The 27,517-nt window shown below is 39.8% G+C and overlaps 1 protein-coding gene across 1 annotated transcript in view; it reads right to left on the reverse strand.

Moving 5' to 3' along the window:
• Positions 1-27,517, reverse strand: part of LOC144424303 (uncharacterized) — a 69,213-nt gene that overhangs the window by 10,962 nt on the left and 30,734 nt on the right. The window lies entirely within an intron of this gene.

Genomic DNA, 27,517 nt, shown 5'->3' on the forward strand with positions numbered 1-27,517 from the left:
GAATGCGCTTAAGTCTTAGGATTATATGGTCGTAGATTTCTTGTTTTAACTGTGTGTTACGGGGCGTAATATTTGAATGAAGTATTCCAGTAAAGATAATTCGATAGAATTTTTCCTGCAAAGACGTTAATTAAAGAAATGTGAAGATAAAGTTACGGCGAGGTATTTGATGTTATGAATCCAATGCCAATTAATATATTATTGAAGGGCGATGGTTCAATGAACGCCTTATCTCTTTATCATAACTGATTATCAAGTTCCATTTTGTTCATAACAAATTTATCTCCCATCAATGATTATTATTAATATATTAATATATATGACTCGTTTAGAAAGTCAGTTATCATTATTAGCATAGCTAAGTAAGAATAAATTATCGGCATAGCTTGAAAAACTATGGAAAATCAAAATGGAGAAGAATTAGACTACAACAATTGTCTCATCGAAAACACAAAATCAGAAAACAAAGCTTTCAAAGCAACAAAGATATGGAACGTTATTGTGAATTCGTTCGAATCCCAAATGTACTGCGGCCGGAGGCGAAAAAATCTTAAAATTTATGAAGATTGTTTCACCGGTTCATCAGCTGTCACCACAATGCATTCTATTTTAAAAAGAAATAGGAAACTATGAGAACGTGTTGAGATGTCAGGTACGGAAACAAGAAAAGAAATTGCGAGTTTTCACAATGGAATAGTATTATTTTTAAAGTTTTAGTTTTCAAACATTTTCAAAATGTTTTAAATGTTTTTATTTATCCCCCAGGCCAAAAAACTGCTACAAAAATTCATGGATCAACGTATTATAGAAGATGTTAATGGCAAATGGTTGCCATTTGCCATGTGAGTGTGCTTAAGTTTTAGGATTATATGGTCGTAGCTTTATTGTTCAACCTTATTCAAAATAAAACAGAAAGTTTTATTTATAGGTGGTCAGTTTTACATCAATGTCACGATTTATTTTAAGAAAGTACTTATTTTATATTGTTATGGTCTATGTTTTAGGTAGATGCAAAATTCCATAGAACTTTTTTGCTGTGATGACATTTCCATCGGAAACAAAGAGTTGTCTCACAATAAACGTTGCTATTCCCATTTGCAGATTTTCTAAATGTGTTATCGAAAAAGAATTGAATGGTAATAAAGACATGTCCTTGAATCGAAGTGGTTCCACCCAATCACTACTAAGGACGAAGGTTTGTCATCTGTTGATATTTTATTGATATGTGTATATATAATATTATTCTTATGACGCGTTTTTGTCCACGCAAGCAAGTACGATATATATGATATTTTATTGATGCTACTGCGATGCTTAGTCAAATTTCATTTGAAAATATATTATTAATAATATTATTTATTATACATTTAATTTATTTAAAAAGTGAAAAATAATTACCAAGTGAAAAATTATTTACGCCAATTACAATTTTTATTTTATTTTCAATCTCTTCCAAGATCGAAATCAATTATGACTCATTCTCCGGCAAAGGTAAAAAAATATTCAATCAGTTCCTACAACGCGAAAGATACATCGGATAGAGAATCTTCCAACGTCATAAAAATTGCTAGAATTTTATTTTCTCTAAATTTTAAGCAATCAAATACGCAATAAGTTTTTCTTGAAAATTTCAATTCTCCAGCACTTTATTTTTAAATAATGCAATGTCTGTATCTATTTATGTTACAATTAATGTATTGCATGTGTTATTTTTTATTATGCAATTGATCATTTACTTTTTTATAATTTTAATGCAATTATATAAAGTTTATTTATAATTTGAGTTGTTAAAGTATATTACAGGTTAGGTTGAAAACTAGAAATTGTAATATATGTATTAAGTTTAAATTAAGTTTGATCAGGGAAATCGTGGCGAACACATTAGATGAGCTCACAAGAAAGCAATGCTCAAAATATATGGACACGGAGGCTAAAACGAAATATTTCACCCACGTTTTTCTCAAAATTCATAGCCTGGACAACGCAGAGGAGCATCGTAACTTACCAGTAGAGGTATGGTACCGCATTTTCCTAGGTTCGCCAGGTCCTATGTAAGACATATGACAATGATGATCCAAGCGTCTATTGCCAACGTGAAATAAAATACCAAACGATTCGACTCACAACTGCAGAATCTAATCTTTTACAGTACTTTACCTTTGACCGTTAATTTTCCGCCCCTAATTTAGAGTGTGGTCATCGTTGTGTGAATTGTGTGATCGTTCTTCGAATCAGGACTTTTAAAACTGGATTGCGCATCCTTATGAGATGATTCTGAAACGGGTTCAGACTTTTCAATTTCCAATTTCTTGATGTCCGATTGTACAGTTTCTTTGTATGTAAAATATATTGTTGACATATTATTAAAAGTTGTATATTTATATATGGGTCGTAAATACAATTCCTCGCATAATTTGATGAAAAATATTACAAGGTCTGATTCAGATTATAATCAAAGGGGTGAAGAGCTCTTTTTAAGCCAAATATAACAATGATTGGAAATTAGAGCAAAACTTGAACTATTCACTTAATTGCCGCTGTATGGAGTATCGTTACAACATTTGCGCTTCATGACCGATATCAAGAGTTGTAAATATGATTGGTCTCAAACTTGTTTCGGGATGCGTCATTTTTCCCACCAATGAAGTAGTGAGGCACATTGGCTTAAAACTTCGATGGTTAACAGCAGCAGCAGTCAGGGCAACTTTTTTAAATAAATCCATTTCTTCAATTTGTTTATGATTCTTACAGCAGGGGTTCGCAAACTTTTGAAGTTACGTTATTCTGTTATTCTTCACGGAGCCCCACAAATAAATTTGGAAAATAATGCAGACAAAAACCACATTGTTATTTACTGATTAATATTCCTGAGTGAGTTAAAATTACTTTGGGCTAATGACAATACATACTTCAAGTAATTTAAATGCTCAAACTTTTTTATCTAAATATCACAGATAAAGTATATATATTGGGGCTGTAAATTTGAAAACTTGACAAACACATTAATGAACTCGGGGTCAAACCCTCTCCCTTTTGATATTTTTGGAAGACTGAAGAAGTTGCTCATAACATGCGCGATTGCATTTTGTCAAAATCGCCGATTGTTTTCGTCAGCGTGGCGTATTTTGTAGACCGTAAACATCTTTATGTGGATGTTTATTCTCACTTAATCACAAATTTTCCTTGCTTGTATTGTTCCCGAGGACGACGATAATTACTTTTTTGTTCTCGTGCGGAATTGTGAGTTCAGTATGGAAAACGAGTTAGTATATTATAATCATCGGCGACGAGATGCTAAAAATAGTTAATAAAGAGGTGAATGGCAACCAAAATTTCTTGATTGAAAAGCGGTATTATAAAACATTAAAACCAAAACGGAAGATAATATGATAAGTTTTGTTTTAACGGACTCGCGACAGATTAAAAACGCTTTTTTAGATATTTTAAATCACAAACTTTGATGTTATGTAAGGCTATCTATGAAGTTATATCATGCGAGTTACCTAAATCGATTCAATTGTGCGCTCGATGTACCTTTTTATTCATTCTGAAACTACCTATAAAGCCAAATGCGACTTTTTTCAGTCGCGATGCGATGCAATATAAGTTTATTAAACAATTTGTTATTGCGAACAAAATACATTTGTTGTTTCTCATTTGATGTCCGCGGATTGGCGTGGTAATTCTGGTTTGTAATGATTTTATATTGTCGTAAGTCAACGCATCCGCAGGTTCCATTGAACACAATGAAGCCAATAAACAAGGCATTTGAACATGCAGGCATCGGTCAAGGATTGCGCAATTGTAAATTGTACTCATTGATATTTAAACACCGCTGAGATAACAACTCAAATTTGATGAATCTCCACATCGCAAAAATATGATTCAAATCTATTTATAGTTGGCAGTTTGGCACTTACTTTATGTTATTTTAGAATAGTAATAGTATTCCTCATTTCATTAATCGTAATCTCGACTCAAAGACAAGTAACGATAAACACAATTAAATTATTATGACAAGACAGTTTAAATGCTCGCAGCGGCCATGGATGGAAACTCGTTATCCACTGACAAAGTTTTTTTTAACGAGTGGTCTAATCGCGAATAATAGTGTCTGGTAATTTCCAATTCCAATTTTGTACTCTCCCCTCTTCCTTTTAAAAATCCTGACCTCGCTTCTGCTTGTAGATCATGTCATACTTAAATCACCGCCTCGTTGCCATATTACGACCCTCCGGAGCGGAGCTCGCGGAGCCCCTAGGTTCGTCTCACGGAGCCCTGGGGCTCCGTATGGAGCACTTTGAGAAACTATGTCTTACAGTACCCGATATTTAACCTAGAACTTTGCTGTTTACTTATAGTAAGACACTTTCTAGCTCATTTCACACACTTTCCTCAGTGTTCCTCAAAAATCCCTCATTTCCTGAAAACTTAGTCGACCTTTCGTAAACCAAAAGTCCTGGATAATTGAATAGAATCAAATTCTAGAAAATAAATTTTCGTGGTAACCTACCTTCAAAGTAGATAGTAAATATGGAAAGTATTTTAAACAAAGTATATCAAACGAACAATAAAATCGGTGACTTAAAAGTATTTACGGTAGATATGTTTCGAATTGTGATATAACGAATCACCGATAATATGAAAAGCATTAATAAGCGTTCCTGCGGCATTGCGACAAATTTTGTTACTTCGTCCGAGTGCCCAACTTTCATTTGATGGCTTTTGACTTATTCCCACTTCCACAATGAAGCGATCGCATAAGACCATACAAAAGTTAAAAATATTGCGTTCCAGGCCTGCCGAAATCTACGTTACTATTCTAAAAGAAACATCCTATTATAGCCTATGTCTGAATATTTATTTGCTACATTGTTCTATAATAAAATGAGTAGATAATTATAAGTCCTAAGCACCGTCAGATAGGTAATAAAATATTTGCGTCGTTGCATTATTTCGTTGAGCAGTCGTAAGCACTCATAACATCTGAGCATTGAGAATTATTTAGAGTCGATGTCACGTTCAAATCAATCAAAGTATTCCTAATGTCATAAAGGTAGTTTTCCGATGGATATGGGGTTGGTGTGTACACTTCGATTCACTGAATCCCTGCGAGATCTTGACTATGTCATTATTTACATTGTATTTTAAAATAAGCTTAAACCATATGGAGAACCACGGCCTCTCGTCCGGTTACCATTCCATGTCGGATATGGGATTAGTTAGTTATTTGTCTTCGGTACCATGGACCTGATGGTGGAGGATAGGGATTTGTTCAAAGAGAATTGTTTTAAAACAATTGTTTAAAATCAAGTTTTTTTTGCCTGTTTTGTTCAAAATAAATGTACTATTTAAATTTTTTGGTATTAAATATGTTGAAAGAAAATGGATGTAAAACTTGCCAAGCGCTTCTTATTTGCTATGAATCCTTCGAAACGCCGCAAATATCGATAACGGCTCATACACACCTTCTCAAGCTGTAGTTCAGTGCGACCGCAAACGTGGTTGGCGCAGTAAGACGTAACCGATAAGTTATTACGTGAGCGACCCTACGACAAAACTACTTTGCGAAAATTGAAATGTGATTTCCGTTTGTATAACTTTGAAGACTCTATCACTTCAACCTTAAGAACAAAGTATGCAAAGCATAAATTACCCGAACAGGATTAATTAACCGTACGTAATAATGCCTTTATTTTATGAGAAAAATGTCAATACATAAACTCGAAATCCTTATTATGGCGTCATAAAAGATTAGTTGTAGCGTCTTTGCATTAGAGGACTCTTACAATTGGCATAGTCTAGGCCAGTGGTTCCCAAACTTTTTGTACCATCGCCCCCCTACAGTACTTTATAAAACTTCATCGCCCCCCGGCACTGCAAAAAAAATTGAAAGTCTGAAACGAATATATTACAGACCAAATAAGAAGACAAATCATATTTTATTGTGTTTTTTAATGCGATGGATGAGCTTGGTGTTCTTCAGCGAGTTTTTTATTATATCTAAAATTACCCTGTTTACTGATGGAAAAGCGATTTCGTTGTTTTGATAGCAATAGCAGCACGGCTGAAAACCTCTCTTTCACCATATAATAGGTCGGGAATGGAAGAATCCAGGGTTCTACCTCCTCAAAACCCGCCGTGTACTCTTGCATTTAACTCCCTAAATTCACCCCATTTCACATTAAAATAATAAAAAAAAAAATTAATTTCCTAAAACTTATAATAATAATTTTCGTACATCTCATTCATCCCTACAGCCTGATGACCTTCACCAAAATAAATGATATATAACGGTCTTCGGTAACATTCATTCCCGATTCCTCATCCTACCACGTCCTCCAGTCTGATCAACAGTCCATAGAATTAATCAGCCATTTGTTTTTGGATTCGCGGACTCGGATGGCCCAGGGGTCGGCAAATTTTACGTCGCACGCGGGACAAAATTTAGGGTTGTTATTCTTTTGCGGATCGCATATATTTTTTGAAAGTTAAAAACGGAACATCGTGCGAAAACTGCGACAATTCGTGAACTCCACTCAGTCGTCTTATTGAAAAATTAATACAATGACATTCAATGTGAAACTGTCTTGTTGTTGCATCACGCTTGATAGCATCACGACGCCAAGATTGGAAGATCACTAATCCTAGTTTTTTGCTTGTTGGACACGTTTAGTGGCCATAACGATCGTTTCAATATTATGTTGTTGTTCTTGTTCTTTGACACGTTTTTAAAAAATCGCTTTTCTCTTCGAATACTGGACCAATTGCTTTGAAATTTTCAGTGGTTAAAGATTAATTTCTTCGCTAGAAGGCTATTACTTTTATTTATTTCAAAATTTTGCGTGAATTCTATGAAATTTGATATTTCGTCTAAAATTTTGCTGTATTATTTTTTATCCATGGGAACACGGATTTTAGTCAGTGTCATGACTGGCTGTACGTTTTGATTCTGCAAAATTCTTGCTACTGGAAATTCAGAACTTTTTTGAGGGTACCGGTAGCGTCAAAGGTACCAGTAAAGACTGATTCGCTCTGGTCTAACGTGTCCATATATTTGTGCGTAGCTCTCTTGTTCTTTGTAATGTTCGCACAAATATGTACTTCCAAACATCGAAGTGAATATTTTCGCATGGTTTGTGAAATTTTGATAAAGGTTTTCTTTTTAAGAAGATACATTCTTACAAAAATTATGCAGTGATGAATCTCTCGAATAGAATATGAATTTTATTTCCTTATTGCATTGCAATATATTCGAATATTTACTGCGCTATTGAACCCCAGCATTCAGCCAGCATCAACTTTTCTGCGTGTTCCCATTTGTCTAGTTATAATTAAATTGTGGGCTCGTTAAACGATTAGCTGTTCAATATAATTTTTAGGATATAATAAAATTTAATTTAAACGTGTTTCACGATAAATTCTGTTACGTAAAAAATGTAATTTACTCCTCGAGCGTAGATAATAAATAAAATTAAATCATCGTTAAAACCGCCATTTGGATGTATCCCCTAGCATAGACTTCCTTATTTACTTCGTGACATTGGCCAATCAGCAAGGTGCAAAAATAAACGTAACAATGCCCCCTTTCGCATCCACTCAGGCACATTCCTCACTCAGACAGACTTTCAGGCGTGGTCGTGTACATTACCTAATTTTCGCGATTTTGAATTATATTCGTTAGTTTTCAGTTGTTTTTCGGAAATTTGCATAAAGTAAATCAATGATCACCTTGTCCTTCTAGGAGTTTCAGTTTAATTACAGTAATCAAAAAATAGTGTAGAAATAGCTGTGATAGACTATAGGCTAAAATTCTTCACCGGTACTTTTAAGAAACAGATTGTTGAATGGTATGAATTAGAATGATAATTTGAAACAAAAACTGTATTTTATAGGCAACAACTCGCGAAACCACTCTTAAAATAAGCACCGAAAATTTTAGAATGGTAAAGTATGGAAAGAATTTTCCGGGGTCAAAGGTCGGGGAAAGGTCCATTTAGTGAAGCGTCCCGGGCCAGATTACTACAGATTTCCCGACTACTGGGATAGGCAAACTACCGTACTTTACTGCGAAGACGAGTTCAGCAATCCTTTCGCGTGTGACATCGCCCACGTGATTCAAACCTACGAAAGCAGCAGAGTAGAGTAATCAAGTGCACGATGCGCCGAGCCAAAACAGGTTTCGCGAAATCGCCCCCCTATCGCCCCCTTCGACTTTTTCGCCCCCCTCTGTATCGTTTTCGCCCACCGGGGGGCGATATCGCCCGCTTTGGGAATCACTGGTCTAGGCCAGGGCTACTCAATTGACGGACCGCGTTCCGAAAGCGGACACTTCGGGTATTCGATTCGGACCGCGCATAATTCTTCATTTTGAATCATTGGCCCCACTTTTAAATTTTTTTTTTATAGATTCATTAAAATATATATGAAAAGAACTATAACGCCATTACAAACAATTTTGATTAGCTAATAATCATTAGTCGGTCTAGGAATTGCGTGTTTAAAGATGCCGAAATATAATTTCTGGAAAGTCCGGATCCAAATATTTTTGAAGTTTTGTATGCGGACCTTCGGTAAAAACAGTTGAGTAGCCATGGGCCCTAGGCTAGCGCGTCTCATCGTTTAAATCTGTAGATTGCCGCCGATGTAAGTTTATTCTTCATTATCGTAACGCACTCGCTTTGCCGAAGGCTGCCTTTGACTCAATTAATTTTGTAGTAGGCTCGTGAGCTAAGTTTCATGATTTTTCTTTTCAAAACGTCTCTCTGGCATCTCGGACAAACATTCCGGTTAAAATCTTATGACTTTGGTGTAGATACCATCGTGGCAATGAATGTAAGCAATAAAAATAAAAGTCAAAACAAGATTTTTTACTTTCATTTTTTAAATTATAATTCCGGCAGCGTATGCAGCTCTTCCAACGCAACGTTTTGGCGTAGTTTAGCGGCGATGCAGGGGGTATTTCAATGAAAAGTACAAAGAATACAAACAAAAATGATTTGAAACAAGCCCTTGTGGAGCCCTTGTGAACCTAGTGGAGGAAGGCGTATCCGATAAGCGGTAACGTGAATCACCCTACGTCGGCGAGGAGTCCAGCAATCTTCTCGCACATAACTATCCCTGCATGGGATTCGAACCTGCGAACCCATACAGAGTAATCAGAGATGCATTGGCGAGCGTATTCCTAACGCTTAGGACGATTAGTGACTCACCCAGTGTCTCAAGGGGGATTTTACTTGGCTCATCCTTGAAAATAAATTGCTCGTAGAGGGAATGCTGTTAAATATTGAGGTCATAAAACTGCCTTTTCTAGCTTCACAGAAAAAAAAGAGGGAAACAGATTGAAATACATGACAGACGATAAAAATAAATTCAAACATGTCTCACTAGCAATAACGATTGCTGTTTACATATATATAGTAAATTTCTAGTTCTTTTCGCACACTTTCACATCAGTGTCCCCTAAAAGTTCATTACTTGGAAACTTCATCGACTTTATGTAAACCAAAATTCCTAGATAATTGAATAGGATCAAATTCTTTGAAATATGGAAAGTAGGCTATTGTAAACAATGTATATCGAACGAGCATTAAAATAGGTGACCCAAAAGCAATTATGTTCAATATGTTTCGGATTGTGATATAGCAAATCACTGATAATATGTAAAGCAATAAATAGCGTTCTTGTGGTATTGCCACGAATTTTGTTATCTCCCGAGTTTTCGACTTTCGTTTGTTGGCTCTCAACTTATTTCCACTTCCACAATTAAGCAATTGCATCAGATTATACAAAAGATAAAAATAATGCTTCCCAGGCCTGTCGAAAGCAAAGTTACTATTCTGAAAGAAACATTCTACTATAGACTACGTCTGAGTATTTATTTGTTACATTATTCTATGATAAAATGAGTAGATAATTATAAGTCCTAATAAGCGTCAGATAATGTAATATTTGCGTCGCTGCATTATTTCGTTGATATGTCGAAAGCACTTATAACGTCTGAGCATTGGGAATTATTTAGAGGTGAAATGGCGTTTAAATCAATCAAAGCATTCCTAATGTCAAGAATGTCTTTTGCTGATGGATATGGTGTTGGTGTATACACTCCGATCCACTGAATCCCTGCAAGATATTATCTATGATGTTATTGACATTGTAATTTGAAATAAGACATGTTTGATATTTGTATGAATAATCAACAATAAATGCGATACCATTTCACGTAACAATAGATGATTATGGCAGCTGTTCTCTTGTGCTTGTCTGATTTCCCCGGCAGCACAATACTCAAAACCACATTTCAAAGTTATACTTCGATTTCAGTTAACGCATTTGCTGTAACTTGAAACAGTTAATTTACAAATAAGATGCTTAACTCGTTTTCATATACTTACGGTTGTGTATGAATAAAGAGCTAATTCCTTTCTTGCCATCTCCAAATCATAAGCAAATTACCTTTAAAAATATTACAATCAATACAAACGATGTATGTTGAATAGTCGGTTGCAACCGTGATCTCCGTGTCGCCATTTTCAATAGATTCAACTGTAAACGTACACACATGGATTATACAAACGGTTTTGTTGCAACCATAGTGATCACAATCGAAGTAATTGATCACACGGCCGCATTCGGCCCGCGACGCTTCACTGAATTATATTAACAAAACAGCTTTATCGACGAATATATTCTTTACGTGACAAAATTTGTTTTGAGAAACTAAATTATACTATAACCTAACAAGTATATAATTCACAATCACTCGTTTAATGAGCCTATAATGGATTATAATTAGAGAAATGGCAACAGAACGTGAAAAAGTAGATGCTGAGCGCAAATGGTTCAATGACGCTGAAAATATTCAAAGGATCAGTCTTCGCGCACTGCTTGAAATTTCTGGGTGAAAAAATGTGATTCATTGGCCATTCCTTTGGTTTTTAACTTTCCAAAATACGTGCTACCCGCCAATGACTTGCAACTTTTAATTTTGGCCCGCAAACGACAAAAGTTTGCCGACCTCTGGTTTACACTTTAGAGCCAGTGAAGTTATACAGTCATCCCAACACAAATCCTCGACCCACTGCCCTATCTCCCTCGACTTTCCTATTCTCGATCCCCTGCCCTGTTTCCCTCGCCCAACTGCTCCACCTCCCTCAACCTTACTATCCTCGACCCACCGGCATATCTCCCTCAACTGTCCTATCCTCGACCCACTGTCCTATTTCCCCCAAACTTCCTATCCCCTTCAACCTCGTCCCAAAATTTAGCTTATCTTATCTGCAACGTAATGAAGTTGCAAAGGACGCAGTTTGTACGTAAATCTTTGGCATCGCTTTTACTATAAAATGTTGAAGAAAAATACTTTATACGGACCAGAACACTATTGCTTATTTGGGATCAGCATCATATTTGTTAAGAGACTCACGACATGGCCAATTATTGAGGGCATAAAATGGCCTGCTAAAATTTAGAAAACTGTTATTCCCAACTAAAAACCATCAGTAGCCCAATTAGTAAAACATTTTTAAACTGCCAATAAAGGTTATTGTTTAATATTTGAGATTCAAGCCTACATATACGAATGCTGTCAACCATGTTTTGTCGGCGTACGATTGAATCATCTCATTGGCATACACGACCAGTATAACCCATGGAAGTTGGTCGCAAGATATTAAAGTTCAGTGTGGCGATCGGGTCGTGAATAATACGCCGTTAGGTCAGGTGCCGAATAGTATGGCACCGTAGGTCAAAGATGGGTAGGTTGTGGCAGATAGGGCAGTGGGTCCGAGCATAGGTAGGTTGAGGGAGATAGGACAGTAGGTCGAAAAAAGAGAGGTTGAGGGAGATAAAGAGGTGGTTCGAGAATGTGAAAGTTGGGGAGATAGAGCAGTGGGTCGAGGATAGGAAGGTTGGGGGAGCTAGGGCAGTGGGTCGAGAATAGGAACGTTAAGGAAGGTCGGGCAGTGGGTCCGAGGATAGGTAGGTTGAAGGAGATAGGACAGTAGGTCGAATAGAGAGGTTGATGGAGATAGAGCGGTGGTTCGAGGATGTGAAGAAAGTTGAGGGAGGGCGGGCAGTGGGTCATGGAGATAGGGCCCGGCCTCCCTCCACTTTCCTATTCTCGACCAACTGCTCCACCTTCCTATCCTCGACCCACCGCCCTATCTCCCTCAACAGTCCTATCCTCGACCCACTGTCTAATTTCCCAACCCCTTCGACCTCTTAAACCTCGTCCCATTGCCATATCTCCCTCAACTTCTCTTTCCTCTATCCACTGCACTACCTGCCTCAAATTTCCCACCCTCGACCAACTTTCCGACTTCCAGCAACTTACTTATCTTCGACCTACGACACTATACAACTCAGACCCTATCCTAACGGCGCTACAATCACGACTAGATCGTCAAAAAGAACTTCGTCATCTTGCAACCAACTTCCATGTGTTATACTGGTCGAGTATGCCAATGAGATGATTCAATCGTACGTCGACAAAACATGATTGACGGCATTCGTAAATGTAGGCTGGAATCTCAATTGGTAATCAATAACCATAATGAGTGGCTTAAAAATGTGCTACTAATTAGGCTACTGATGGCGTCGGGTTTGAGGTGACTGTTTTAAAAATTTTGAAAAGCCGTTCGATATCAACATACCTGAGTTCATTTTCCGAAACTCATTCAGTGTCGCTTGTATTTCCGTTCAAGGCAAAACGTTGAGGAAATAATAAAATATTTGCACGCTTTGTCATTTTCAACGAATGCTCTGCCATATTCTGTTGTATGTACAAATTTCTTTTACGTGACTGAGAAGGCTGAAAAGTCGGAAACAGTCAAAAATATAAGTCGCTAGTGAGTGTAATCCCTTCCAAACTATTTTAGAGCCATGAAATGTTTTGTCGTAGCTAGCGTTGCCAACTGCCCTTTAATTCAGCGCATAGTCCCAAAATTAAGCTTATCTTATCTGCAACTTAATGAAGTTGCAAAGGACGCAGTTAGTACGTAATCTTTGGCATCGCTTTTACTATAAAATGTTGAAGAAAATTACTTTATGCGAATCAGCATCATATTGTCACAAGACTCACAACATGGCCAATAATTATGGGCATAAAACGGCCTGTTAAAATTTAGAAAACTGTTATTTCCAACAAAAAACCATCAGTAGCCCAATTAGTAAAACATTTTTAAACTGCCAATTAAGGTTATTGTTTCATATTTGAGATTCCAGCCTACATATACGAATGTTGTCAATCATGTTTTGTCGACGTACGATTGAATCATCTCATTGGCATACACGACCAGTATAACCAATGGAAGTTGGTCGCAAGATAGTAAAGTTCAGTGTAGCTCCGTAGGTCAAAGATAGTTAAGTTGTGGCAGATAGGGCAGTGGGTCCGAGGATAGGTAGGTTGATGGAGATAGGACAGTAGGTCGAAAAGAGAGAGGTTGAGGGAGATAAATCGGTGGTACGAGGATTTGAAGTTGGGGAGATGGAGCATTCGTAAATGTAGGCTGGAAATTGGTAATCCATAACCAAAATGAGTGGCTTAAAAATGTGCTACTAATTAAGCTACTGATGGCGTCGGGTTTGAGGTGACTGTTTTTAAAATTTTGAAAGGTCATTCGATATCGACATACCTGAGTTCATTTTTCGAAACTCATTCAATGTCGCTTGTATTTCCGTTCAAGGCAAAACGATGAGGAAATAATAAAATATTTGCACGCTTAGTCATTTTCAACGAATGCTCTGCCATATTCTGTTGTATATACAAATTTCTTTTACGTGACTGAGAAGGCTGAAAAGTCAAAAACAGTCAAAAATATAAGTCGCTCAGTGAGTGTAATCCCTTCCAAACTATTTTAGAGCCATGAAATGTTTTGTCGTAGCTAGCGTTGCCAACTGCCCTTTAATTCAGCGCATAGTCCCAAAATTAAGCTTATCTTATCTGCAACTTAATGAAGTTGCAAAGGACGCAGTTAGTACGTAATCTTTGGCATCGCTTTTACTATAAAATGTTGAAGAAAATTACTTTATGCGAATCAGCATCATATTGTCACAAGACTCACAACATGGCCAATAATTATGGGCATAAAACGGCCTGTTAAAATTTAGAAAACTGTTATTTCCAACAAAAAACCATCAGTAGCCCAATTAGTAAAACATTTTTAAACTGCCAATTAAGGTTATTGTTTCATATTTGAGATTCCAGCCTACATATACGAATGTTGTCAATCATGTTTTGTCGACGTACGATTGAATCATCTCATTGGCATACACGACCAGTATAACCAATGGAAGTTGGTCGCAAGATAGTAAAGTTCAGTGTGGCGATCGGTTCGTGAATAAAGCGCCGTTAGGTCAGATACCGAATAGTATATCACCGTAGGTCAAAGTTAGGTAAGTTGTGGCAGATAGGGCAGTGGGTCCGAGGATAGGTAGGTTGATGGAGATAGCACAGTAGGTCAAAAAGAGAGAGGTTGAGGGAGATAAAGCGGTGGTTCGAGGATTTGAAAGTTGGGGAGGTAGAGCAGTGGGTCGAGGATAGGAAGGTTGAGGGAGATAGGGCAGTGGCCTGCAAACGACAAAAATATGCCGACCTCTGGTTTAGACTTCAAAGCCAGTGACGTTAAACACTGTAGTAGATCGTCAAAAAGAACTCCGTCTTGCAACCAACTTCCATGTGTTATACTGGTTGAGTATGCCAATGAGATGATTCAATCGTACGTCGACAAAACATGATTGACAACATTCGTAAATGTAGGCTGGAATCTCAATTGGTAATCAATACCCATAATGAGTGGCTTAAAAATGTGTTACTAATTAAGCTACTGATGGCGTCGGGTTTGAGGTGACTGTTTTTAAAATTTTGAAATGCCATTCGATATCGACATACCTGAGTTCATTTTCCGAAACTCATTCAATGTCGCTAGTATTTCCGTTCAAGGCAAAACGATGAGGAAATAATAAAATATTTGCACGCTTAGTCATTTTCAACGAATGTTCTGCCATATTCTGTTGTATATACAAATTTCTTTTATGTGACTGAGAAGGCTGAGAGCCATGAAATGTTTTGTCGTAGCTAGCGTTGCCAACGGCCCTTTAATTCAGCGTATAGTCCCAAAATTGAGCTTATCTTATCTGCAACTTAATGAAGTTGAAAAGGACGGAGTTAGTACGTAATCTTTGGCATCGCTTTTACTATAAAATGTTGAAGATAAATACTTTATACGGACCAGAACACTATTGCTTATTTCGGATCAGCATCATGTTTGTTACGAGACTCACGACATGGCCAATTACTGAGGGCATAAAATGGCCTGTTAAAATTTAGAAAACTGTTATTCCCAACTAAAAATCATCAGTAACCCAATTAGTAAAACATTTTTAAACTGCCAATTAAGGTTATAGTTTAATATTTGAGATTCCAGCCTACATATACGAATGCTGTCAATCATGTTTTGTCGGCGTACGATTGAATCATCTCATTGGCATACACGACCAGTATAACCCATGGAAGTTGGTCGCGAGATAGTAAAGTTCAGTGTGGCGATCGGGTCGTGAATAAAGCGCCGTTAGGTCAGGTAACGAATAGTATGGCACCGTAGGCCAAAGACAGGTAAGTTGTGGCAGATAGGGCAGTGGGGCCGAGGATAGGTAGGTTGAGGGAGATAGGACAATAGGTCGAAAAGAGAGAGGTTGAGGGAGATAAAGCGGTGGTTCGAGGCTGTGAAAGTTGGGGAGATAGAGCAGTGGGTCGAGGATAGGAAGGTTGAAGGAGCTAGGACAGTGGGTCGAGAATAGGAACGTTGAGGATGGTCGGGCAGTGGGTCCGAGGATAGGTAGGTTGAGGGAGATAGGACAGTAGGTCGAAATAAGAGAGGTTGATGGAGATAGAGCGGTGGTTCGAGGATGTGAAAGTTGAGGGAGGTCGGGCAGTTGGGTCATGGAAATAAGGCAGTAATAGTTTGCCGGCCTCTGGTTTAGACTTCCCTCCACTTTCCCATTCTCGATCCTCCGCCCTGTCTCCCTCGACCAACTGCTGCACCTCTCTCTACCTTCCTATCCTCGACCCACCGCCCTATCTCCCTCAACCGTCCTAACCTCGACCCATTGTCCTATTTCCCATCCGCTTCGACCTTTTTATTCTCGACTCATTGTCATATCTCCCTCAACATTTCTTTCCCCTATCCACTGCACTATCTGCCTCAAATTTCCCACCCTCGACCCACTTTCCGACCTCCATCAACTTACTTATCTTCGACCTACGACACTATACAACTCAGCCCCTAACCTAACGGCGCTACAATCACGACTAGATTGACAAAAAGAACTCTGACATCTTGCAACCAACTTTCATGTGTTATACTGGTCGAGTATGCCAAGGAGATGATTCAATCGTACGTCGACAAAACATGATTGACAGCATTCGTAAATGTAGGCTGGAATCTCAATTGGTAATCAATAACCATATTCTGTTGTATATACAAATTTCTTTTATGTGACTGAGAAGGCTGAGAGCCATGAAATGTTTTGTCGTAGCTAGCGTTGCCAACTGTCCTTTAATTCAGCGTATAGTCCCAAAATTGAGCTTATCTTATCTGCAACTTAATGAAGTTGAAAAGGACGGAGTTAGTACGTAATCTTTGGCATCGCTTCTACTATAAAATGTTGAAGATAAATACTTTATACGGACCAGAACACTATTGCTTATTTCGGATCAGCATCATATTTCTTACGAGACTCACGACATGGCCAATTATTGAGGGCATAAAATGGCCTGTTAAAATTTAGAAAACTGTTATTCCCAACTAAAAACCATCAGTAGCCCAATTAGTAAAACATTTTTAAACTGCCAATTAAGGGTATAGTTTAATATTTGAGATTCCAGCCTACATATACAAATGCTGTCAATCATGTTTTGTCGGCGTACGATTGAATCATCTCATTGGCATACACGACCAGTATAACCCATGGAAGTTGGTGGCAAGATAGTAAAGTTCAGTGTGGCGATCGGGTCGTGAATAAAACGCCGTTAGGTCAGGTAACGAATAGTATGGCACCGTAGGCCAAAGATAGGTAAGTTGTGGCAGATAGGGCAGTGGGTCCGAGGATAGGTAGGTTGAGGGAGATAGGACAGTAGGTCAAAAAGAGAGAGGTTGAGGGAGATAAAGCGGTGGTTGGAGGATGTGAAAGTTGGGGAGATAGAGCAGTGGGTCGAGGATAGGAAGGTTGAAGGAGCTAGGGCAGTGGGTCGAGAATAGGAACGTTGGGGAAGGTCGGGCAGTGGGTCCGAGGATAAGTAGGTAGATAGTAGGTCGAAATAAGAGAGGTTGATGGAAATAGAGCGGTGGTTCGAGGATGTGAAAGTTGAGGGAGGTCGGGCAGTTGGGTCATGGAGATATGGCAGTAATAGTTTGCCGGCCTCTGGTTTAGACTTCACTTTCCCATTCTCGATCCTCCGCCCTGTCTCCCTCGACCAACTGCTGCACCTCTCTCTACCTTCCTATCCTCGACCCACCGCCCTATCTCCCTCAACCGTCCTAACCTCGACCCACTGTCCTATTTCCCATCCCCCTCGACCTTTTTATCCTCGTCTCATTGCCATATCTCCCTCAACTTTTCTTTCCTCTACCCACTGCACTATCTGCCTCAAATTTCCCACCCTCGACCCACTTTCCGACCTCCATCAACTTACTTATCTTCGACCTACGACACTATACAACTCAGCCCCTAACCTAACGGCGCTACAATCACGACTAGATTGACAAAAAGAACTCTGACATCTTGCAACCAACTTTCATGTGTTATACTGGTCGAGTATGCCAAGGAGATGATTCAATCGTACGTCGACAAAACATGATTGACAGCATTCGTAAATGTAGGCTGGAATCTCAATTGGTAATCAATAACCATAATGAGTGGCTTAAAAATGTGCTACTAATTAAGCTACCGATGGCGTCGGGTTTGAGGTGACTGTTTTTAAAATTTTGAAATGCCATTCGATATCGACATACCTGAGTTCATTTTCCGAAACTCATTCAATGTCGCTTGTATTTCCGTTCAAGGCAAAACGATGAGGAAATAATAAAATATTTGCACGCTTAGTCATTTTCAACGAATTTTCTGCCATATTCTGTTGTCTATACAAATTTCTTTTTATGTGACTGAGAAGGCTGAAACGTCAAAAACAGTCAAAAATATAAGTCGCTCAGTGAGTGTAATCCCTTCCAAACTATTTTAGAGCCATGAAATGTTTTGTCGTAGCTAGCGTTGCCAACTGCCCTTTAATTCAGCGTATAGTCCCAAAATTGAACTTATCTTATCTGCAACTTAATGAAGTTGCAAAGAACGCAATTCGTACGTAATCTTTGGCATCGCTTTTACTATAAAACGTAGAAGAAAAATACTTTATACGGATCAGCATCATATTGTAACAAGACTCACGGCATGGCAAATTATTAAAGGCATAAAAGGGCCTGTTAAAATTTAGAAAACTGTTATTCCCAACAAAAAATCATCAGTAGCCCAATTAGTAAAACATTTTTAAACTGCCAATTAAGGTTATTGTTTAATATTTGAGATTCCAGCCTACTTATACGATTGCTGTCAATCATGTTTTGTCGACGAACGATTGAATCATCTCATTGGCATACACGACCAGTATAACCCATGGAAGTTGGTCGCAAGATAGTAAAGTTCAGTGTGGCGATCGGGTAGTGAATAAAGCGCCGTTAGGTCAGGTACCGAATAGTATAGCACCGTAGGTCAGAGATAGGTAAGTTGTGGCAGATAGGGCAGTGGGTCCAAGGATAGGTAGGTTGGGGGAGATAGGACAGTAGGTCGAAAAGAGAGAGGTTGAGGGAGATAGAGCAGTGGGTCGAGGATAGAAAGGTTGAGGGAGCTGGGGCAGTAGGTCGAGGATAGGAAAGTTGAGGGAGGTCGGGCAGTGGGTCATGAAGATAGGGCAGTGAGTCGAGGACAGTTTTAAGTGTCTTTAACGGAGTACTTTTGGCACGCAAACGACAAAAGTTTGCCGACCTCTCGTTTAGACTTCAGAGCCAGTGAAGTTACCGCCCTGTCTCACTCAGCCTTCCTATCCTCGACCCACCGCCCTATCTCCCTCAACCGTCCTATCCCCTTCAACCTCTTTATCCTCGTCCCATTGCCATATCTCCATCAACTTTTCTTTCCTCTATCCACTGCACTATCTGCTTCAAATGTCCCACCCTCGACCCACTTTCCGACCTCCATCAACTTACTTATCTTCGACCTACGACGTTATACCACTCAGCCCCTAACCTAACGGCGCTACACTCACGACAAGATTGTCTAAAAGAACTCCACCATCTCGCAACCAACTTCCATGTGTTATACTGGTCGAGTATGCCAATGAGATGATTCAATCGTACGTCGACAAAACATGATTGACAGCATTCGTAAATGTAGGCTGGAATCTCAATTGGTAATCAATAACCATAATGAGTGGCTTAAAAATGTGCTACTAATTAAGCTACTGATGGCGTCAGGTTTGAGGTGACTGTTTTTAAAATTTTGAAATGCCATTCGATATCGACATACCTGAGTTCATTTTCCGAAACTCATTCAATGTCGCTTGTATTTCCGTTCAAGGCAAAACGATGAGGAAATAATAAAATATTTGCACGCTTAGTCATTTTCAACAAATGTTTTGCCATATTCTGTTGTCTATACAAATTTCTTTTATGTGACTGAGAAGGCTGAAAAGTCAAAAACAGTCAAAAATATAAGTCGCTCAGTGAGTGTAATCCCTTCCAAACTATTTTAGAGCCATGAAATGTTTTGTCGTAGCTAGCGTTGCCAACTGCCCTTTAATTGAGCGTATAGTCCCAAAATTGAGCTTATCTTATCTGCAACTTAATGAATTTGGAAAGGACGGAGTTAGTACGTAATCTTTGGCATCGCTTTTACTATAAAATGTTGAAGATAAATACTTTATACGGACCAGAACACTATTGCTTATTTCGGATCAGCATCATATTTGTTACTAGACTCACGACATGGCCAATTATCGAGGGCATAAAATGGCCTGTTTAAATTTAGAAAACTTTTATTCCCAACTAAAAACCATCAGTAGCCCAATTAGTAAAACATTTTTAAACTGCCAATTAAGGTTATAGTTTAATATTTGATATTCCAGCCTACATATACGAATGCTCATTGGCATACACGACCAGTATAACCCATGGAAGTTGGTCGCAAGATAGTAAAGTTCAGTGTGGCGATCGGGTCGTGAATAAAGCGCCGTTAGGTCAGGTAACGAATAGTATGGCACCGTAGGCCAAAGATAGGTAAGTTGTGGCAGATAGGGCAGTGGGTCCGAGGATAGGTAGGTTGAGGGAGATAGGACAGTAAGTCGAAAAGAGAGAGGTTGAGGGAGATAAAGCGGTGGTTTGAGGATGTGAAAGTTGGGGAGATAGTGCAGTGGGTCGAGGATAGGAAGGTTGAAGGAGCTAAGGCAGTGGGTCGAGAATAGGAACGTTGAGGAAGGTCGGGCAGTGTGTCCGAGGATAGGTAGGTTGAGGGAGATAGGGTAATAGGTCGAAAAGAGAGAGGTTGATGGAGATAGAGCGGTGGTTCGAGGATGTGAAAGTTGAGGGCGGTCGGGCAGTGGGTCATGGAGATAGGGCAGTAATAGTTTGCCGCCCTCTGGTTTAGACTTCCTTCCACTTTCCTATTCTCGATCCTCTGCCCTGCCTCCCTCGACCAACTGCTGCACTTCCCTCTACCTTCCTATCCTCGACCCACCGCCCTATCTCCCTCAACCGTCCTATCCTCGACCAACTGTCCTATTTCCTATCCCCTTCAACCTTTTTATCCTCGTCTCATTGCCATATCTCCCTCAACTTTTCTTTCCTCTATCCACTGCACTATCTGCCTCAAATTTCCCACCCTCGACCAACTTTCCGACCTCCATCAACTTACTTATCTTTGACTTACGACACTATACAACTCAGCCCCTAACATAACGGTGCAACAATCACGACTAGATCGTCAAAAAGAACTCCGTCATCTTGCAACCAACTTCCATGTGTTATACTGGTCGAGTATGCCAATGAGATGATTCAATCGTACGTCGACAAAACATGATTGACGGCATTCGTAAATGTAGGCTGGAATCTCAATTGGTAATCAATAACCATAATGAGTGGCTTAAAAATGTGCTACTAATTAAGCTACTGATGGCGTCGGGTTTGAGGTGACTGTTTTTCAAATTTTTTAAAGGCCATTCGATATCGACAAACCTGAGTTCATTTTCCGAAACTCATTCAATGTCTCTTGTATTTCCGTTCAAGGCAAAAGATGAGGAAATAATAAAATATTTGCACGCTTAGTCATTTTCAACGAATGCTCTGCCATATTCTGTTGTATATACAAATTTCTTTTACGTGACTGAGAAGGCTGAAAAGTCAAAAACAGTCAAAAATATAAGTCGCTCCGTGAGTGTAAATCCCTTCCAAACTATTTTAGAGCCATGAAATGTTTTGTCATAGCTAGCGTTGCCAACTGCCCTTTAATTCAGCGTATAGTCCAAAAATTGAGCTTATCTTATCTGCAACTTAATGAAGTTGCAAAGGACGCAATTCGAACGTAATCTTTGGCATCGCTTTTACTATAAAACGTAGGAGAAAAATACTTTATACGGATCAGCATCATATTGAAACAAGACTCACGGCATGGCCAACTATTAAAGGCATAAAAGGGCCTGTTAAAATTTAGAAAACTGTTATTTCCAACAAAAAAACATCAGTAGCCCAATTAGTAAAACACTTTTAAACTGCCAATTAAGGTTATTGTTTAATATTTGAGATTCCAGCCTACATATACAAATGCTGTCAATCATGTTTTGTCCACGTACAATTGAATCATCTCATTGGCATACACGACCAGTATAACGCATGGAAGTTGGTCGCAAGATAGTAAAGTTCAGTGTGGCGATCGGGTAGGGAGTAAAGCGCCGTTAGGTCAGGTACCGAATAGTATAGCACCGTAGGTCAAAGATAGTTAAGTTGTGGCAGATAGGGCAGTGGGTCCGAGGATAGGTAGGTTGATGGAGATAGGACAGTAGGTCGAAAAGAGAGAGGTTGAGGGAGGTAAAGCGGTGGTTCGAGGATTTGAAAGTTAGGGAGATAGAGCAGTGGGTCGAGGATAGGAAGGTTGAGGCAGCTAGGGCAGTGGCCTGCAAACGATAAAAGTTTGCCGACCTCTGGTTTAGACTTAGTATAGCACCGTAGGTCAAATATAGTTAAGTTGTGGCAGATAGGGCAGTGGGTCCGAGGATAGGTAGGTTGATGGAGATAGGACAGTAGGTTGAAAAGAGAGAGGTTGAGGGAGGTAAAGCGGTGGTTCGGGGATTTGAAAGTTAGGGAGATAGAGCAGTGGGTCGAGGGTAGGAAGGTTGAGGGAGCTAGGGCAGTGGCCTGCAAACGACAAAAGTTTGCCGACCTCTGATGTAGACTTCAGAGCCAGTGACGTCAAACAGTCATCCCAACACAAATCCGCGACCACTGCCCTTTCTCCCTCCACTTTCCTATTCTCGATCCGCTGCCCTGTCTCCCTCGCCCAACTGCTCCACCTCCCTATCCTCGACCCACCGCCCTATCTCCCTCAACCGTCCTATCCTCGACCCACTGTCCTATTTCACCCAAACTTCCTATCCCCTCCAACCTCTTTATCCTGGACTCATTGCCATATCTCGCTCAACTTTTCTTTCCTCTATCCACTGCACTATCTGCCTCAAATTTCCCTCCCTCGACCCACTGTCGGACCTCCATCAACTTACTTATTTTCGACCCATGACGCTACACCACTCGGCCCCTAACCTAACGGCGCTACAATCACGACAAGATCTTCAAAAACACTCTACTATCTTGCGACCAACTTCCATGTGTTATACTGGTCGAGTATGCCAATGAGATGATTCAATCGTACGTCGACAAAACATGATTGACGGCATTCGTAAATGTAGGCTGGAATCTCAATTGGTAATCATTAACCATAATTAGTGGCTTAAAATGTGCTACTAATTAAGCTACTGATGGCCTCGGGTTTGAGGGAACTGTTTTTAAAATTTCGAAATGCCATTCGATATCGACATACCTGAGTTCATTTTCAGAAACTCATTCAATGTCGCTCGTATTTCCGTTCAGGACGAAACGATGAGGAAATAATCAAATATTTGCACGCTTAGTCATTGTCAACGAATGTTCTGACATATTCTGTTGTATATACAAATTTCTTTTACGTGACTGAGAAGGCTGAAAAGTCACAAACAGTCAAAAATATAAGTCGCTCAGTGAGTGTAATCCCTTCCAAACTATTTGAGAGCCATGAAATGTTTTGTCAAAGCTAGCGTTGCCAACTGCCCTTTAATTCAGCGTATAGTCCAAAAATTGAGCTTATCTTATCTGTAACTTAATGAAGTTGCAAAGGACGCAATTCGTACGTAATCTTTGGCATCGCTTTTACTATAAAACGTAGAAGAAAAATACTTTATACGGATCAGCATCATATTGTAACTAGACTCACGGCATGGCCAACTATTAAAGGCATAAAAGGGCCTGTTAAAATTTATAAAACTGTTATTCCCAACAAAAAATCATCAGTAGCCCAATCAGTAAAACATTTTTAAACTGCCAATTAAGGTTATTGTTTAATATTTGAGATTCCTGCCTACATATACGAATGCTGTCAATCATGTTTTGTCGACGTACGATTGAATCATCTCATTGGCATACACGACCAGTATAACCCATGGAAGTTGGTCGCAAGATATTAAAGTTCAGTGTGGCGATCGGGTAGTGAATAAAGCGCCGTTAGGTCAGGTACCGAATAGTATAGCACCGTAGGTCAGATATAGGTAAGTTGTGTCAGATAGGGCAGTGGGTCCGAGGATAGGTAGGTTGTGGGAGATAGAACAGTAGGTCGAAAAGAGAGAGGTTGAGGGAGATAGAGCAGTGGGTCGAGGATAGGAAGGTTGAGGGAGCTAGGGCAGTGGGTCGAGGATAGGAAAGTTGAGGGAGGTCGGGCAGTGGGTCATGGAGATAGGGCAGTAATAGTTTGCCGCCCTCTGGTTTAGACTTCCCTCCACTTTCCTATTCTCGATCCTCTGCCATGTCTCCCTCGACCAACTGTTGCACCTCCCTCTCTACCTTCCTATCCTCGACCCACCGCCCTATCTCCTCAACCGTCCTAACCTCGACCCACTGTCCTATTTCCCATCCCCTTCGACCTTCTTATCCTCGTCTCATTGCCATATCTCCCTCAACTTTTCTTTCCTTTATCCACTGCACTATCTGCCTCAAATTTCCCACCGTCGACCCACTTTCCGACCTCCATCAACTTACTTATCTTCGACCTACGAAACTATACAACTCAGCCCCTAACCTAACGGCGCTACAATCACGACAAGATCGTCAAAAAGAACTCTGTCATCTTGCAACCAACTTTCATGTGTTATACTGGTCGAGTATGCCAATGAGATGATTCAATCGTACGTCGACAAAACATGATTGACGGCATTCGTAAATGTAGGCTGGAATCTCAATTGGTAATCAATAACCATAATGAGTGGCTTAAAAATGTGCTACTAATAAAGCTACTGATGGCGTCGGGTTTGAGGTGACTGTTTTTAAAATTTTGAAAGGCCATACGATATCGACATACCTGAGTTCATTTTCCGAAACTCATTCAATGTCTCTTGTATTTCCGTTCAAGGCAAAGCGATGAGGAAATAATAAAATATTTGCACGCTTAGTCATTTTCAACGAATGTTCTGCCATATTCTGTTGTATATACAAATTTCTTTTATGTGACTGAGAAGGCTGAGAGCCATGAAATGTTTTGTCGTAGCTAGCGTTGCCAACTGTCCTTTAATTCAGCGTATAGTCCCAAAATTGAGCTTATCTTATCTGCAACTTAATGAAGTTGAAAAGGACGGAGTTAGTACGTAATCTTCGGCATCGCTTCTACTATAAAATGTTGAAGATAAATACTTTATACGGACCAGAACACTATTGCTTATTTCGGATCAGCATCATATTTCTTACGAGACTCACGACATGGCCAATTATTGAGGGCATAAAATGGCCTGTTAAAATTTAGAAAACTGTTATTCCCAACTAAAAACCATCAGTAGCCCAATTAGTAAAACAATTTTAAACTGCCAATTAAGGTTATAGTTTAATATTTGAGATTACAGCCTACATATACGAATGCTGTCAATCATGTTTTGTCGGCGTACGATTGAATCATCTCATTGGCATACACGACCAGTATAACCCATGGAAGTTGGTGGCAAGATAGTAAAGTTCAGTGTGGCAATCGGGTCGTGAATAAAGCACCGTTAGGTCAGGTAACGAATAGTATGGCACCGTAGGCCAAAGATAGGTAAGTTGTGGCAGATAGGGCAGTGGGTCCGAGGATAGGTAGGTTGAGGGAGATAGGACAGTAGGTCGAAAAGAGAGAGGTTGAGGGAGATAAAGCGGTAGTTGGAGGATGTAAAAGTTGGGGAGATAGAGCAGTGGGTCGAGGATAGGAAGGTTGAAGGAGCTAGGGCAGTGGGTCGAGAATAGGAACGTTGAGGAAGGTCGGGCAGTGGGTCCGAGGATAGGTAGGTTGAGGGAGATAGGACAGTAGGTCGAAAAGAGAGAGGTTGATGGATATAGAGCGGTGGTTCGAGGATGTGAAAGTTGAGGGAGGTCGGGCAGTTGGGTCATGGAGATAGGGCAGTAATAGTTCACCGGCCTCTGGTTTAGACTTTCCTCCACTTTCCCATTCTCGATCCACTGCCCTGTCTCCCTCGACCAACCGCTGCACCTCTCTCTACCTTCCTATCCTCGACCCACCGCCCTATCTCCCTCAACCGTCCTAACCTCGACCCACTGTCCTATTTCCCATCCCCTTCGACCTTTTTATCCTCGTCTCATTGCCATATCTCCCTCAACTTTTCTTTCCACTATCCACTGCACTATCTGCCTCAAATTTCCCACCCTCGACCCACTTTCCGACCTCCATCAACTTACTTATCTTCGACCTACGACACTATACAACTCAGCCCCTAACCTAACGGCGCTACAATCACGACTAGATTGACAAAATGAACTCCGACTTCTTGCAACCAACTTTCATGTGTTATACTGGTCGAGTATGCCAATGAGACGATTCAATCGTACGTCGACAAAACATGATTGACGGCATTCGTAAATGTAGGCTGGAATCTCAATTGGTAATCAATAACCATAATGAGTGGCTTAAAAATGTGCTACTAATTAAGCTACTGATGGCGTCGGGTTTGAGGTGACTGTTTTTAAAATTTTGAAATGCCATTCGATATCGACAATGAGTTCATTTTCCGAAACTCATTCAATGTCTCTTGTATTTCCGTTCAAAGCAAAACGATGAGGAAATAATAAAATATTTGCACGCTTAGTCATTTTCAACGAATGTTCTGCCATATTCTGTTGTCTATACAAATTTCTTTTATGTGACTGAGAAGGCTGAAAAGTCAAAAACAGTCAAAAATATAAGTCGCTCAGTGAGTGTAATCCCTTCCAAACTATTTTAGAGCCATGAAATGTTTTGTCGTAGCTAGCGTTGCCAACTGCCCTTTAATTCAGCGTATAGTCCCAAAATTGAGCTTATCTTATCTGCAACTTAATGAAGTTGAAAAGGACGGAGTTAGTACGTAATCTTTGGCATCGCTTTTACTATAAAATGTTGAAGATAAATACTTTATACGGACCAGAACACTATTGCTTATTTCGGATCAGCATCATATTTGTTACGAGACTCACGACATGGCCAATTATTGAGGGCATAAAATGGCCTGTTAAAATTTAGAAAACTGTTATTCCCAACTAAAAACCATCAGTAGCCCAATTAGTAAAACATTTTTAAACTGCCAATTAAGGGTATGATTTAATATTTGAGATTCCAGCCTACATATACGAATGCTGTCAATCATGTTTTGTCGGCGTACGATTGAATCATCTCATTGGCATACACGACCAGTATAACCCATGGAAGTTGGTGGCAAGATAGTAAAGTTCAGTGTGGCGATCGGGTCGTGAATAAAGCGCCGTTAGGTCAGGTAACGAATAGTATGGGACCGTAGGCCAAAGATAGGTAAGTTGTGGCAGATGGGGCAGTGGGTCCGAGGATAGGTAGGTTGAGGGAGATAAAGCGGTGGTTGGAGGATGTGAAAGTTGGGGAGATAGAGCAGTGGGACGAGGATAGGAAGGTTGAAGGAGCTAGGGCAGTGGGTCGAGAATAGGAACGTTGGGGAAGGTCGGGCAGTGGGTCCGAGGATAGGTAGGTTGGTGGAGATAGGACAGTAGGTCGAAATAAGAGAGGTTGATGGAGATAGAGCGGTGGTTCGAGGATGTGAAAGTTGAGGGAGGTCGGGCAGTTGGGTCATGGAGATAGGGCAGTAATAGTTTGCCGGCCTCTGGTTTAGACTTTCCTCCACTTTCCCATTCTCGAT

The sequence above is a fragment of the Styela clava genome, chromosome 6 (genome assembly GCF_964204865.1).
Source record: "Styela clava chromosome 6, kaStyClav1.hap1.2, whole genome shotgun sequence".
In the NCBI taxonomy this organism is placed as follows: domain Eukaryota; kingdom Metazoa; phylum Chordata; class Ascidiacea; order Stolidobranchia; family Styelidae; genus Styela; species Styela clava.